Raw genomic sequence first — 17,837 nt, forward strand, 5'->3', positions numbered from 1 at the left:
TGATTTCATCTCCTTGTCAAAAATCAGTGGGCCATAGGTAGATGGGCTGATTTCTGGATGCTCAATTCTATTCCATTGATCTCTGTGTCTGTCATTGTACCAGTACCACATTGTCTTGACCACCATGGCAGCGTACTAGGATTTGAAATCAGGGAGTGAGTTGCCTCCTACCTTGATTCTCTTTTTAAAGAGTGATTTCCTTATTTGGAGGCTCTTTCCATTCCAAATGAAACTAGAGATTGCCTTTTCCATCTCGTTGAAGAATGAGATTGGCATGTGTATTGGATTATGCAATTTTTTAGGTCAATTCTTTTTGTTGTATAAGTGCCATTTGTTTCCTTGCATATCATCCAGTAAGGTTAAAGATGCCACTTCTTGAAACAATTTTATACAGTAAGTGATATCTCGTGTATTGCTGTTGCATTTGGAGTTCAGGTTGTTTAATGTTTCAGAATGCACAGTGCTTTGACAACAGCTGAGAGTCAGCAGAAGATCATAAAGAGTCTCAGACTAACTCCACCATCAGACTTCATGCATGCCTAGTGACTGAAAATTCTCATTTTGGCAAATGTAAAATACAATTTATAAAGTTTTGCATAGCCTTAGCCTTTAATTCAGCAGATTCTTCCCAAGTATTTACCCAAACAAGATGTAAAGTCATGTTCATATAAACACCTGAATATGAATATTTTATTACAATTTTATTCATAGATGCCAGAAATAAAAGGAACTAAGACAATCTCCAAACCATGAATAGACAGTTTGCACACAGGTAATGCAATGCTTTTCAACTATGAAAATAAATGGGCAAAAAAGCTACAGAAAAGGCAGAGGAATATTAAGTGCATATTACTAAATTTAAAAAGTCAATTTGTAAAATCTGTGTACTGCATGGACCTTCATCTACATGGTAGTTTCTACAGAGTAAAAAAGACAAAACCATAGCAACTGTAAAAGCAGCAATAATTACCAGAGTACAAGAAGTGGGGGAAAAAAGGATGAATAGATGGGACACAAGACATCAAGGCAGTGGAACCATTCTATGTGATACTGCAACGGGAGCACATGCCATTGTGTTTTTCTCACAACCCAGGGCGTTACAACACAAAGTGAAACCCTGATACAAGCTATCTACTTTAGTTAATAATAATGTGTCAATAAGGGTTATTCAATAGTAACAATATGCTAATGGAATGCAAAATGCTAATAATAGGATAAATAGTGTGTAGGAGGATGAGGGGGTATATGGGAACTCGTTGTACTTTCTGCATAATTTCGCTGTAAGCCAAAATTTGCTCTAAAAAAAGAACTTTTAAGGGAGTAAGAAGAGTAAATCAAGTTGCTATACAAGTATGCAGGGCATACTCCAGGCAAACTCCTCTACATGCTGTGGAAGACAGTCTCTAAAAGCTGTATTTTGTACTCATCAAGAAGTTTCTATTTTGGTGGAGAGGTAAAACCTACACATTATGGAGGCACAATTGGAAGCAAAATGTCTGCTAATAGAGGTAAGAAGACGGACATCTCTGATCTATCTTCCCAAAGTAGTTTATGACTCTCTCATCTCCACAGGTCTGGCTACTGTTTCTTCAATTATTTAAACTCACACTTCTCTGTGTTCCACCTTGACTGACTGCCAACCTTTCACCCATGCAAAAACACACAGTGAATGGTGGTTGAATCAACATTTCCAAGGTTTTAACTGTAAAGCATTAATGAGATTCTAAACTTAAAATTGCAACATCATTGTCTGCTTGTCAAGTATATGCTCCCCCAAATGTTACACTACAAAGTCATGAAGGGAATTGGGGAAGGGCTAATCTTGGACTCCTGTGCTTGTCCAAAGACTTGATAATCACTCCCACCATGTGATTTCCATTTTGCTCTGTATTGGTTAATTATATAACAAGAATCTTTCCCAAAGAAGACTATTTTTAAACCTCAGTATTTCCATATCAAGAAGCAGTAGGAACAGTTCCTAAGGCACAAAACTGAAAATACAACAGAGTAGGCATTCTCTGTCAGTAGACGGAGCCCACACTCAATTCAGTTCTAGGCTGTCAAAAGCAAGAGAGGTATTAAGATGATTTAAGTATCCTGGAAGAGAAAAAGAGTCAACTAACATGTGATTGGACACACCATATTGCAAATTTCTAGACTTTGCAAAAGGACAGTAGTATCTTTAATGACACTCTCACTGCATATTTTTTAGAGGCTCCATCAAACTGTAATTGCAAAGAATTTGGGCTAAACAATGGAAAATGATATGTAAAATATGTAAAATCTTGAGTTTGTTTAAATTAATATGCTCTTCAAACTTAGTTCCCAGGCTTCTAAGAAGTTCTAAATGTATACACCCAATAAAGATACCAAGAGGTGACATAGAAAAACAGTGGCTGGTATTGGGAAAATAGCTTTACTGAAATGAATAAATATAGGATTAGCCAAACAGAATGTTAATCTTCTCCAGTAAGGAAAAAGCTCTTTGATTGACCATACAAAACCAATTTTGTATGTAAAGAAGTATTTTTTGTATGTTTGAGTTATTGTTAGGTGCCTTCAAATGAGCTTTCATCTACTTATGCTCTATGTCCAAGAAAATGAAACCCTGCCAGACCTAGTGCCATTATCACAACCTTTGAGGTGTTCCATTCTACTGTTGTAGCCATTGTATCAGTCCAACTTGGTGAGTCTTTCTTGTTAACAATCTTCATTTTCAAACATTTACAATCCTTTCAAGGGACCAGTAGTCATTCTTAATCTACGTAAAGTATGTAAGACAGTGTGTAAATACCTTGCTTCCAAGGAGTACTCTGGCTACACTACTTCCAAGACAGATTTGTCTGTACTTTTGTAGTCCATGGTAGATTAAATCTTTCACCCACACCACAATTCAAAGGTCAGATTTTGCCTTCTTTCTTCATTGCCTAACTTTCACATGTACATGAAGTAATTGAAAATACAATAGCTTGAATCTGCACCTTTGTCTTTAAACTGATAAAATACTATCACATCTTAGTCTTCAAACCATATCCTTTCGTTTCAGCACTTTAAAAATTTCTCTTGTTTATTGCAGGTTTGTTTGCAATAGCAAAGAGCTGGAAACAACCCAGGTGCCCATCAACAAACAAATGGATAGAGAAGCTCTGCTATATTCACACAATGGAATACTACAATACCTTGAAAAACAAGGAACACATGAAATATTATAGAAAATGGGTGAGCCTGGAGGACATTAGGCTGAGTGAAATATCTCAGTCACAAAAGGACAAATAAAGCATAGATCCACTGTTGTAAAATGGGACTAACATTAGGGTTGAAGGAAGACAGAGAAGGAGGGGAGGAATGATGTATGCTGCATTGAAACAGATGAGGCAGAGAACTTTTTAAAAGGAATATGTGATTGGGTATTATTGTCATGACAGGAGTCCAGAATGAAGGCTGCACAGTGGAGTGGACTTGAGGGGAGGGATTGTATAACAATGAAAGAGTTTTTCTTTTACTTCTCAAGGAGAAGAGTGAATGGGGAAAAGGGGGTGGGCAGGGAGAAAAATGCAACAATGAATGATTGGAGTCTTTGTAAACTTTCATTAAAATTAATTAAAAAAATTTTAAAAAGAGATCCTCAGAGTTGTCAATGCAACACATTATTTGACTTCTGGATTACTTATCTCTGGAAGTCAATTTTGGTTTTAAATAAAATTAAATCATTGACTATATAATATTTTTTCTTTTTACCAAGATGCTGGTAATCATCCAACTGTGAGAATTTTGTCTTCTTGATATTGAGGTAAAAATCCATACTGAAGAATAAAGTATTTTTAAAAACAATTTTATTATTATTTGTGTGTGTGTGTGTGTGTGTGTGTGTGTGTGTGTGTGTGTGTACCATCAAATCAGATCTGCCTAGCACAGGAGGAGATTGTTCCTCCTTCTCCAGCAAAGAATCTGGTGCATTAGAACCACGCACCTGTAGGAGCGCAGTGCAGCTTCTTGCCACTAAGCCACCAGAACTTGCCAAGGATAAAGTTTTGATCTTCTTCTGTGTTTCAAGTCTTCTTGATTTTCAACAAACAAGATTAAACAATCTGCATATTGCAGATTGTTAGTAAGTCTTCTTGCAATGCTGATGATACATTTTCCCCATATAAACCAGTTTTTTTAATTATACAGGTTGTATAAGTATGGAGAAATGATTTAACCCCAATGCACACCTTTCCTGATTTTAAACCATTCCATAATTCCTTGTCTTGGTAGAAGGGTTTGTTAGTTTTTGATTCAAGTATAGATTGGACATGAGTACCATTGAGTATTTTGAAATGGATCCCCAGTATTTTCACTATTATTACTTTTAATTTATTATCATTCACACAATTGAATGTCTTTGCATAGTCATTAAACACAAATAGACATCTTTCTAGTTCTCTATGCTTTGAATCAAGACCTGTATTACATCAGCAATGATATCTCTTGTCTTATAGCCTATTCTGATTCCAGTTTCAATTTCTTGGCAATGTACTGCTTTACCACTCATATGTCAATTTACCTTACTGTGATGATTTCTATGTTGCTATGCTGTTAGATGCAAGATCACCCATGGCTAACAGATTACAGCTGACTTTCTAAACTAAGCAGAATTTGGAGCAGAACTAGTGACCCACTTCTGAAATAACAGATTCTCAAAACCCCCATGAATAGCAGCAAAAATTTCTCTGATACAATAAGAGATGATGAAGTAATCAGGTTGGAAGGTATTAAAAATAAACTTGATAATTGCTGCCTCCTCAAAGCAGAGTCTATCTTTATGATATGGATGGAGGAAAGTTTTCAGATATTAAAGATCTCAATTGTTCATGGAGCAAAACTTGAAATAAGAAGAAATAGCTGCAAACATTTATTAATAGGTAGAACATGGAATGTATAAAATCTGAATATAAGAAAATTGGAAGGTGTAAGAAATAAGATGAAATGTTGAAAGATCATCTCTAAGCATTGTAGTTGTTGTGTACTGAAGAATAAGAACTGACCCATAGCTGGCCCTCTGATGGGTTTGAAGAGGCAGTTAATTGTACAGGGAGATTGCCTATTCTTCTACCCTGGAGTAGCTGGTGGCCTTGAACCACATGCCTTTGGGATTGCAGAACAGCTTCTTTCCACTAGGCCATCAGAGCTTTCTAAGCATTACTGTACTGAAATGGATTGTTAATGGCTATTTAGAGTCAGGCAACCACATGTCCTATTATACTAGGAATGACAACTTGAAAAGGATAAGGGTCATAGTCATTGTCAGAAATGATATTTCAAGATCTGTTCTGCAGTCTCATGCAGTTCTTTAAATATGACTTTTCTAGCCATTTGAATATGACCTAACCATGTAGATCAGCAAGAATATGTGAATAGGGTGTGTTAACTTATCCACAAGAGGATTTCATTTCTCACTATTCCACAAGGGGATTGGTCAGTCTCAACAATCTACAAGAGGATTGTCTAGTCTCACCAATAAATTGCACAGCTCTAATCACAAATCTTAGATATTTCTCACCACAAGGAAAAGAGAAGCCATGACCAAATTAGAGACCTGATGTGATTGGAACCAGAGCTAAGAGCCTCTGCCTAGGTTTGTTGGACAGCTAGGGGTGGAGTTCCATAATTTACAGGACGGAGAACTTTGTAACACTGGTCTAAAGACATGAGGCTCAAGGCTAAGGTGCATGCAAAGACATATTGGGAGGTGTCCTGACTGTATTCTGCTGCAAACTTGGATTATAATCTTTTGTCTTTCTTAACATGGTTCCATGTGGTCTGTGAGCTATCACATTGAATTTTAAACCCATAAAAGCAGTAAGATTGGTGTTGAGATGAGTAGAAAGAGTATAGAGGGTGGGGGACATAAGTTACCTCATGGGAAATGGTTTTATGTTACTGATACTGCTGATAAAGACAATTATCCTTTGAGAAATTGATAAAGGTTAGACACAGCTGTCCTCAGGTGGCCCTTGCTCTTTTTACATGTACAGTGCTGTCAATGAGAGGATAACATCTGTATGCCTACAAGGAAAAGCTGTTAACTATTACTCAAGTAAATATTTGTTGCTGTTATTGTTAGGGATAACTGAGTTGAATACAACTCATAACAACTCATCGAACAATGGATCTGAACCTTGCTCTGTCCTGTGCTTTCCTCATCATCTCTGACATATGTAAACCTTTAGTAACAGTCTCTGTGTTACTCTACCTCATTGAACATCTTCCTCTCTTTCACTGACCCTCTACCTATCTAAGTGTGATGTCTTTTTCTGTGAAATAGCTCCTCCTCCTAATATCATACCCAAAGAATGTAAGAAAAGTTTTGGTATCCTTGCCTTAAAGATAGAGGCAAGACTGAGAACTTTTACTAATTTTTGGAGTTTGAAATTGATCAAACAGGCAATCAAATGTGAGTCATGAAAAGCAATGATGTCAGTTTACGGATATGTGTGCCCCTAATCCCGGCCATGGTCTTCTCAATTACTTGTTATGCTTCAGAGAGCTGGACAATGACTAAGGATGACAAAAGAAGAAAAATAAATGCCTTCGAGTTGTGATTCTAGAGAAGAATCTTAAACATACAAAGGATTACCAAGAAACAAATCAGTCTGTCTTTGAGATGGTGAAACCAAGTCTCTCTTTGGAGTATAAGATTTTGAAGGTCTGTCTCACATACGTTGAGTATGTGCCCTGGAAAAACCAGTCCTTGGAGAAGGACATCATACTCAGAAGGGTGGAGGGACAGCAAAGGAGAGGAAGACCCCAAATGAGATGGATTGTACAGTGTCTGGGCCAATGGGGTTTGGTGTGTCAGAATTAGTGAGACTGCTTCAGGAAAGAAAAGGGTTCAGAGCTGCTATACAAAGAGTTGCTATACGCTGCAGGTGACTCACAACAACACTACACTGTATTGGTTTTATTATTATTATTTAAGCCTCTTGTTTAGAATCAACAAGACCTTGGGGAGGGACTTTGTTATTTAAAAATAAGTTGTTACTATGTTTTGGAGGAACATTCTTCTAAGTGGTACAGCACTCTTCTGTCAATATGCTGTACTAAGTTAACCTGGGGTTGCTGTGTTGCTGAACTTTGTGCCACTGGGATGTCAAATGACATAACAGTTATCCATGGTGGACAGTGTTTAGAAGCAGGAGTGGCATATACTTCCTAAACAACATGCTTCTGGAAACTCTATGAACTTTGATAAATAATGATAGTTATAGAAAGGCTTCAGGCCCTTTCTTGGCTCGATGGCAATCAACAACAACAATGTAAAAGATATAAACAAAGAAAAATGCTTCCTGGAATTATTGCTTTTGGCATATAAATTAATTTGAATATGAATGAACTTTTTAAAAATTCACAATGACTTATTTATTGCAAATTTGGAAAACTGTAAAGCCATGTAGCCTGCCTTGTGGAATACACATAAATCCAATCGAAATTGACTAAATCTGTGGCAAGAAAAAAAAATAGACTCAGTATAATCAGTATAAAAATAATAATTCCAAAGATTGATTGTGGAACAGCATATCAGTTACACATATATATGTTTAAATTCAAGCTGAAGAACATTTGACTTTTAGTCCATAATAGATAAAATACAACTTAATATATACTACTGAATCTCAAGAATATACTTGATTCATTGAAAACTATTGACTGAATTCAGATGGGTTGTGGGATGTAAGAAAAATCATACAAGTTGAAAGCAAAAGGTCATTACAAGATAGGAAAGAAAGAAATGATGAAAAAGGATATCAGATAAGTCTGAAACTTGTTCTTGATCATAGAGAAGTTAAACAGAAAGGAAGAAATGATGACATAATAAAGCTGACCGGATGACTACAAAGGACAAATCTAGAACACAAAGTATTGTAATGAAATGTATAAAGACCTGGAGTTAGAAAACTGAAAGAGAATAATATGCTCAGCATTTTTCAGCCTAAAAGATTTGAAGAAAAATAACAAGCCTCAAATTGAAATTCTGAAAGATTCTATGGACAAAACACTGAATTATATCTAAAACAAAACAAAAAAAAGCAAACTCATTGCTATTAAATCAATAGCAATTAAGTCGAGATTGTAGTGACTCTCCCATGTTTCTCAGGTCCTGAATTTTTACGGGAGGAGACTGCCAATCATTCATTTTTGTGACTCTAACCTATTCACTTTTTGGTTATGCAGTATGTCACAGAAGATGTCACCAGCTACACATCAGAGAGCTGGACAATGAATAAGGATGACAACAGAAGAATTGATGCCTTTGAGCTGTGATACTGGAGAAGAGTACTGAATATTCCATGGACCGTCAAAAAAGCAAACAGATATGTCTTGCAGAAAGTGAAGCTAGAGTGCTCCTTGGAGGCTATGATGGCAAAGCTTTGTCTTTATACTTTGGACATATAGCCAGGTTAGGCTATTCCTTGGAAAGGGAAATCATGCTTGGAATGATAGAGGGTCAGCAAAGGAGAGGAAAATTCCCAACAAGGTGGATTGGTATGTTGACTTCAGCAAAGGAACCTAGAGTTTCAGAGAAGATAAAGGCACAGGATATGGCAAGGTTCAGGTAAGCTGTTCATAGTGCCGCTGTGAGTCATACTGAACTCAATGGCACCTAACAACAGCAACATCAATAACAATGCCAGAAGGAATAGTTTTATGAAGTAGAGTATGTTCAAGATAAAACAGTACAAAGGAAGACGTTCAGACTGTATTGAGGACATTAGCAAAAAATAGACCTTTGGAAATGTCAACCGAAGTAATTCCACAAATAGATACAACCTTCACTCATTCATGCCAAGAAATTTGGGAGATAGCACCTAGGTCAACAGGTTGGAAGAGATTCATATTAGTGCTCATTAAAAAAAAAAAAAGATGACTTGTAATGGGCTAGGTAGTACCTATTTTTGTCTAAGCAGGCAATATACTTATCTTTTACAGCTTATTTCTGTCATTATGTACTAAAAAATCTCTATAGGTAAATATAAATAAAAGACTGCATCTTTGATTCAATTGAAGTGGATATGTTGATGTTATGGTGTACTGTTGAGTCTGAACCAACCCATAGCTGACCCTTGAACAGATTTTTCAGAGGCAGTTGAGTGGGAGTTGATTGCCCATAGTTCTCTCTCAAGAGCAGCTGGTGGATTAGAATTGTCTACCTTTGCAGTGGTAGTGTGTTTCCTTGCCACTAAGCCACCAGAATATCATATAATTGTCAGGTATCACAAAATAATATTTTTTAAATTATTTTCAAACATGAAACCTATTTTCTACTGAGCACAGGTCTGTCAATTTGCTGTACAGAAGTAACTCATTGCTGTGATGCTAAATATTGTGCACTGATGTGTCAAATGTGATAATGGTTATCCCCATCGGACAATATTTGGTGGAGCATCCAGATTAAAACAGGCTTAGCAGCAAAGTGGCATCCACTTCCAAAATAGTTTGCCTCTGGAAACTCTATGCACTTAGAGAAATGATGAAAGTTATACAAATGTTCAGATTTTTTTTCATTCATAGCGTTGCTATGAGTCCTCTAAGACTCAACTGGCACTTAAAATTAACATATAATAGATAGCATGCTAGGTTTGGGTCACATACAGCAGTTTGTTAACCTTTATATATTAGGTTAAATGGCAAAGCCAATATTTCAGTAAGAGAAAAACATATACCCCTGATGTTGGTGATACTCTTGATGAAGAACATCCATCAATATTATACTTCTGATTTCTTATTTCTTATCTGTTTTTTTTCTCTTAATGTGAATTTATTTGAGTGATGAACCACAACCATTAGTTTATTATTTCTCAGTTTGGTAGAACTAATTCTTTTCATCTCTGGTCTTCCTCCTTCCTGAATCAGTAGGTTTCAATATTGTAGCTGGTATGTCTCATCTGCAGACTAAAACATTTCCTCCCAAGGATTTTAACTGAATTTGTTTCACTTCAGGTAATTAGTAAAGCTGACCCTATTCCAGATGGTTCCTGATTAGACCTTATTCATCAATACCCATTCCTATGACCATCACTGGTTCAGGAACTCTCACTAAAGTCAGTGAAAATTTATAATATGTGATTGAAACTGTTAATAAGTGTGGGCATAGTGACCTAACTTGACTCAGTTCTCTTTTCTAAGGCTAGAGGAGATATTTTTCCTCTCTTCTACTGCAAATGGACAAGAGAACATGTTTTCATGTAATTAATGCTGGCATTTATCTTGTGGCCCAGAGGGAAGCAAGCTCAAGGACAAAGCTGGCAAGCTGAGGACACAGAGCTGAAAGACACTGAAAGTTTCCAGAGCTATGACTCACACATAAAAAGAATGCACCTTACCTCAGGATCCCTTGTTACGTGAGAAAAGAATAGCAATTGGCTTGAAGAAGTCTCCGTCAGATTGAAAGCACATATAATCTGTTTTTAGGCAAATGGAGAATAGCAGTATTAAAATTATTAACTTGCATTTTACATTTAAATTACTGTTTTAAAATTAATTAGTTCTTACTTCCTTTCAAAAACAAGCATCCAAAGCATTTTCTTCTGCTTTCCAATAGATGTCAGTATCAAAAAAGAAAAGAGAGAAAATTGTTTAATTATTTTGCTATACAAAAGAGAATTTTTTTTCTTCTTCCTGGGCTTCTGTACTCAGAATTGTTATAAGAAAACTAAGGAGTTCAACAAGGGACACATTTTAAAATACAAATTCTTTTACAATTTCTTAGGGTGGGGGAATGAAGAATTAATGTAGGCTAAGATTATGATTCTTGAAATAGAAGAAAACATTTGTTTGTTTGTTTTATAATCACTATAACCTTTATAGCCATCTCAATTCTTTTCACTTTCTCTCTGTATCTAGTTTCTATTTTCCTATGTTAATTCAATACTAAATTATATATTAACAAAAGGAGTTTGCATACATTCAGATGGCATTTAATCTTGAAAACAATAATTTCTAAAAATAAAAATCTGTCCAGTCATATACTTCTCATTCTATATCCACTATTATAAAACTTTAATTAACTGAGATGAAACCATTTCATCTATAAAAAATATTAAGCATTGTACTAACTTAATTGATTAGCAATGCTTAACCAACAACATACTGAATGCAAAGTAGGAAAGAACTTGGAATTTAGACTTAAAAAAAAAAATAGAAGGATTGTTTTTTCCATCCAATATAAAATTGGACCAGGAGGCAGTCATTAGAACAGAACCAGGAAACACTACATGGTTCAAAATCAGAAAGGGCATGTGTCAGGGATGTGTCCTGTCTCCATATATTTTCAATCTATGCGTGGAACAGATCACTTAGAAGGGTGGACTTTATGAAGTGGGAAGTGGCATCAGGATTTGAAGAAGACTCATGAACAATCTGTGTTATGGAGATTAAATAACCTTGCTTGCTGAAACAGAGAAGGGGCGGAAGCATTTGCTGTAATATTGATTGAACTCGATATCAAGAAAACAAAATTTCTCACCACTGGGCCAATTGGCAGCAATTTGACAGATGAAAAGAGAATGTGTTTGTTAACAATTTCAGCTTACTTGATTTCACAACTCTTTCAACACTCTTGGCATCAGCTGTCAGTAAATCAAAGGAGAGATTCCATTAGGAAAATCTGCTGTCAAGGATGTCTCTCCAGAATGCTTAAGAACAACAAGGTCAGTCTAGAGACGAAGGTGTACTGATCCAGACCATGATCTTCACAATTACCTGTTACGTATCAGAAAGCTGGACTTAACGACCAAAGAGGACAGAAGAACAATTGATGCCTTTGAGTTGTGGTGCTAGAGAAGAGTATTGAGCATATTATAGACTGCCAAGAGAATGAACAGGTCTGTCCTGGAGGGGGCAAAGCCAAGCTGTTCCATAAAGGCAAGGATTTTGAAGCTCTGTCTCACATACCTTGGACATATTGCCAGAAGAGACTGATCCTTGGAGAGGACATCATGAGTGGAAGGTCTAAGGACAGAGCAGGAAAGGAAGACTCTGAATGAGATAGAGTGGCACAATTACTGGGATAATGAGGGTAGGTGTGTCAGAAACAGCGAGATTGGCCCAGGATAGAGCAAGATTCAGAGCTATTGTACATGAGGTCTCTATGAGTTGTGGTATGAATTATTGAATGAAAAACTATAAGCCTTCACTCAAATCACACATAAATTCCCATTAGGTTGATTTGATGGCATATAACAGCAACAATGTAAGATTTAACCATAAGTCATCAGTATACATTGAACCCAAGTATTTGTAACATGCTGTGTTCTCTGGGTGGCATAGTTATTGTTCCACTGTTGTTGTTGTTGTTATGTGCCGTTATGAGTCGTTTGTGACTCATAGTGACCCTATGTACAACAGCTCTAAACTCTGCTCTGTCCTGTGCCAATCTCACTGTCTCCGACACACTCATCCTGATTGCCCCAGTCACCAAATCAATCCATCTCCCAGAGGGCCTTCCCCTCCTGCGCCTGCCCTCCACCTTCCCAAGCATGATGTCCCTCACCAATGACTGATCCCTCCTTACAACATGACCACAGTATGTCAGACGAAGGCTCAGAATCCATGCCTCTAAGGAACAGCCTGGTTTAACCCTCTCCAGGTTGAATCTATTTGTTTTCTTAGCAGTCCATGGCACCTGCAGCACTCTTCTCCAACACCAAAGCTCAAAAGCATCAATTCTCCTTCTATCCTCCCTGGTCATTGTCCAGCTCTCTGATGCATAACAAGTGATTGCAAAGACCATGGCCTGTACCAGATGCGCCTTAGTCTCCAGAGACACACCACTGCTCTTGAGTACTTTAGAGATGTCCCTAACACCAGACTTTCCCATTGCGATACGTCTTTTAATTTCCTGGCTGCTGGTTAAAAGAGTGTTGATTGTGGAGCCAAGCAGACTAAAGCTGTGAACAATCTCAATCTCTTCACCATCCATCCTGATGCTGCCAATTGGTCCAGTGGTGAGAATCTCTATCTTCTTGACAATGAGCCTCAATCCATACTGAAGGCTTCAGTCCTTAACCCTCAGCAGCAAGCGCCTCAGGTCCTCCTCAGTTTCAGCAAGCAGGGTTGTGTCATCTGCATAACGCAGATTGTTGATAGATCTTCCACCAATCCTGATGCCACATTTCTCCTCATAGAGCTCAGCCTCCTGGATGATCTGTTCTGCATACAGGTTCAAAAGGTATGGAGACAGGACACATCCTTGGCGTACGCCCTTCCCAAATTTGAACCATGCAGTGTTTTCTTGCTCTGTTCTGATGACTGCCTCTTGGTTCAAGTATAAGTTTCACATTAGCACGATCAAGTGTTATGGGATTCCCATTCTTCACAAAGTCAGCCACAGTTTGTTATGGTCCACACAGTCAAATGCCTTTGCATAATCAATGAAGCACAGATAGACATTCCTCTGGTACTCCCTGCTTTCAGCCAATATCCATCTAACATTAGCTGTAATATCCCTAGTACCACAACCCCTTCTAAATGCAGCCTGGACTGCTGGCATTTCTCTGCTGATGTTCCAGTCGTTTTTGGGTAATCTTCAGCAGAATCTTGCTTGCATGTGAAATCAACGATATTGTTCTATAATTTCCACACTCAGTTGGGTCACCTTTCTTTGGAATGGGAACAAATACAGATCTCTTCCAGTCAGGTGGCCAAGTGGTTGTTCTCCAGATTTCTTGACACAACTTGGTGAGCACGTCCAGGGCAGCATCTTTTACCTGAAATATGTCAATTGGTATACCATCTATTCCTGGGGCCTTCTTTTTTGCTATTTCTTTCAAAGCAGCTTGCACTGCTTCCTTCATCACCACAGGCTCTTGATCATACATTGTTTCATTAAATTCTTCTGTATCTGCTAATTCCTTTCGATACAATGACTCAGTATATTCTTTCCATCTTCTTTTGATACCTCCTGGATCATTTACTACTCTGTCTAAAGCATCTTTGACTATAGTAACTAGAGGTTTGAATTTACACTTCAGTTCCTTGAGCTTAAGAAATGCTGAGCGAGTTCGACCCTTTTGGTTTTCTGACTCCAACTCCTTGCACATTTCATTGTAATATTTTATTTCGTCATTCCATGCTGACTTATGAAATCCTCTGTTCAGCTCTTTAGTATCTTGAGTTCTTCCTTGTGCTTTGGCTTCTCTGCACTCCAGTGCAATATTCAGAGTTTCTTGTGACATCTGTTTTTGTCTTTTCTTCCTCTTCTGTCTTTGCAATGAACGTTTGCACTCTTCTTGGATGGTACCCTTGATATCCTCCCACAACTCATCTGGTCTTCGCTCATTCGTGTTCAAGGCCTCAAACCTATTCTTGAGATGGTTCTGAAATTCAGGTGGGATAGACTTAAAGTTAGATTTTGGTTCTCGTGTATTCAGTTTAATTTTCCTCAGCTTCAGCTTAAACTTGCATATAAGTGGTTGGTGGTCTGTTCCACAGTCAGCTCCTGACCTAGTTTTCACAGCTGATATTGAGCTTCTCCAGCGGTTCCTTCCACAGATGTGATCGATCTGATTTCTATGCATACCATCAGGTGAAATCCATGTGTATAATCTATGTTTATGTCTCTTAAAAAATGTTTGCGATGATAGGGAGCTCTGGTGGCCTAGTGGCAAGAAGCTGCACTGCAATCCCAGAGAAACACGGCTCGAATCCACCAGATGCTCTGCCGGAGAAGGAGGCGCAATATCCTCCTGTACCAGTCAGATCTGATTTGACGGTACACGCACACAAAATAATAAAAAAAAAAAATGTTTGCGATGAATAGGTCATTGATTGTGCAAAATTCAGTGATTGTATCTCCAGCTCCATTTCTGTCTCCGAGTCCGTTTTCCAGCTATTGATTCTTCTTATCTGTTCACAACTTTTGCATTCCAGTCACCCATTATTATCAATGCTTCTTGATTGCATGTTCAATAAGTCTCCGACTATAAAAGTTGGTAGAAATCTTCTATTTCCTCTTCTTTAGCCCTGGTGGTTCGTTCATATATCTGAATGATAGTGGTATTCACTTGACTTCCTTGTATGTGTATGGATATTATCCTGTCACTCACAATATTGTACTTCAAGACAGATCTAGAAATGGCTCTTGTAACTATGAAAGCAACTCAATTTTTCCTCACCTTGCCATCTCCAGAGTAGTATATCATATGATCATCTGATTCAAAATGCCCCATTCCAGTTCATCTCATCTCACCAATGCCTAGTATGTCAATATTTATGTGTTCCATTTCCTCCTTAACAATATCTAATTTTCCCACATTCATGGTTCTCACATTCCATGTGCCAATCACTAGTGTCTGCTTACAACAGTTCCTCTTCCTTAGTATTTCCATACTCAGTTGCCCTTTCTGTCATTCTACGTGTGTTCTGTTGTACATAGGGTTTTTGAACTGTGAGTCAAAGGCCTGGCAATGCATAAAGATTGCAGTCAAGAAAATCTCTGGAGCTCTGTTATATGGTATTCTGTAATATATATGTTCACCGTAAATTAATGTAGACCTACCGGCATTTTATAGCTGTAATTTGAGTGAAAGTTTATATTTTTTCACTCAATAATTCACACACATTTTGTTTCATAACTTTAATTTCAGTACCTACAATGTTTCATTTTCCCTTATTGTATATTGCTTTTGCCTCAGTATTTTTTAAAATTTTGGGATGTCAGAACTCTTCAAAATTACCTTGTCCCTGGTGGCCTAGCAAGAAGTTGTACTGTAATACTGAGAGCATGTGATTCAAATACACCACCTGTTACACAGAAGAAGAATGCAATTAACTGCCAGTGAATACTCACCAGAGGGTCAACTATAGGTCAGTTCTGACTCAATGGTACTCAACAACAAGCCATTGGATTTGCCCCCATTGAGAGGCATGGTGTCCAACTACCTTGTCTGCAGATACTTCGTCTTGCAAATCATCAAGCTATGGAGCCAATTTGAAAGAGCACCTTTTACTCTATGAGAATCAGTGAAGATGGTGGAGAGACAGTGGTAAGAGGTAATCAGTGGAACCCTCAAGATGAAGGTCACATTTAAAGGTTTTGCTTGCTAGATGACTGGAGGAAAACCTGACTGCTCTGAGATAGAGTTTGCTGGGTGATTGAAGATACCAGAAGCTTCTTGTATTTTTTTTTGTGAACTGAACCTGGGTTTTCACTAATTGAGGAATTGTGCCTTGTTCTGTCTTGTGACTTCTGTACTAAACCTGTTTTTCTATGGTGAGATTTTTTTTTTGCCTCCCCTACTCCCCAGCCTATTTCCCTAACAAACCCCAAAATTGTAAGTAATGTTTGTGAGTCAACAACAAATTGGACCCAATGATTGATAAAAATAGGTGCAGAAGCCTAGAAGTGGTATCTCTGACCATGTAGCTATTTGTTCAGTATACTGGATGTTATTGATTGGGACGATTCCCCTTATGAAGCAGGAAGGAGTTAGACTTGGCCACTCCCATATTGCATTTACTCCTTTCTTAACCAGTGTCAGAAATGGTGGGACTCATTTCTCCAGACTTATAAAAACATAGTTTGGTTTAGTAAATGTGGGTTTGGCAAGATATAGAGTTAAAATGGTTATTGTTTATTTCTACAAAGTGGGGGAGAAAACCCAAAAGGTTACTTTTGCTGTTATTAAGATGGAAAGAAAAGTTGAGAAGCTGCTTCATAGCCAGAAACCAGAAAAGTGAAGCCAACATACACTTAATAGTTTGAAGATGAAATAGTAAATGTTATGTGCTTATTTGGATGTATTTCATGGATAAAGATCTTCCCCCTATGTCATAATGCTGAGATATACTGTAAAATAAATATGAAGAGAATGCTAAGATATATTTAAAAATTATTAAGGTTTTTATTGATTCAAACTATATTGGGCTTTGTTATTTGAGAGATATAGATTATGAAAAGTATGATATACATATTTTAATGCTGAAAGAAAATGTAAGCCAGTTGAAAATTAATTGGATATTAAAAAAGTGAGAATTTGCTCTAAAAGAATACTTATAATAAGTAATGGAATTTGATACAGAATGTGGAGTTTGGCCTAAGAAATGCTAAGTCCCACCTGGTACTCTAAGGAGAGTTTCATTCAAAAGAAGACTAGTAAAGTGAGACTTTGCCAAGAAATTGAGGCAATATAAAGCTGATACTTAACTCGTGATGACCACCTGGGTTGACTTAATGAATAGAATTTCACCCAATGATTTGTAAAGTAGGTGCTGTAGCCTGGGGGGATGGCAACATTTGCAGCCATGTAGCTATTTATTTTGTATGTTGTTGTTGTTGTGAAGGACCCCCGGATCGGTGGCCCTACCCTGTCCCGAGCGGACGGCGAAGACCCAAGACTCCAAGACACTGGCTTGATGCAACAGCAAGAGTAGAGGTTTATTGCGGAGCTCCGGGCCGACACGTATCTCTCGCAGGAGATAGAGGAGTCGACCCTGAGCAGACAAAGTTGGCTCTTTTTATACACTTTAGGGGGATACAACTGGGTATCAGCTTCTCATTGGGTGATGAAAGCACAGTTTGAATTCATTGGTTTGGTGTTCGCTCATGGTTTACACAGCATATTTGCACGTAGCACATGTGGCAGTCACGTAGCACATGTAGCAGTTAGACAGATCTTAAGTCATTAGTATATTTGCCTAACTTTTGTGGTTTGCTATTCCCTGGAACATTAACTATAGGGTGGTTTCACAAATTCTTAAACATACAATGAGTTCAAACTCCAGGGCAGTGGAAAAGCACAAGACACATTGGTTATCAGTCGGGAAACAAAGGCACATGGGTTATCAGTCGAGAAACA

Source organism: Elephantulus edwardii, unplaced genomic scaffold, assembly GCF_000299155.1.
Source record: "Elephantulus edwardii isolate Elephantulus edwardi_28Jun2011 unplaced genomic scaffold, EleEdw1.0 scaffold00007, whole genome shotgun sequence".
Lineage (NCBI taxonomy): Eukaryota > Metazoa > Chordata > Mammalia > Macroscelidea > Macroscelididae > Elephantulus > Elephantulus edwardii.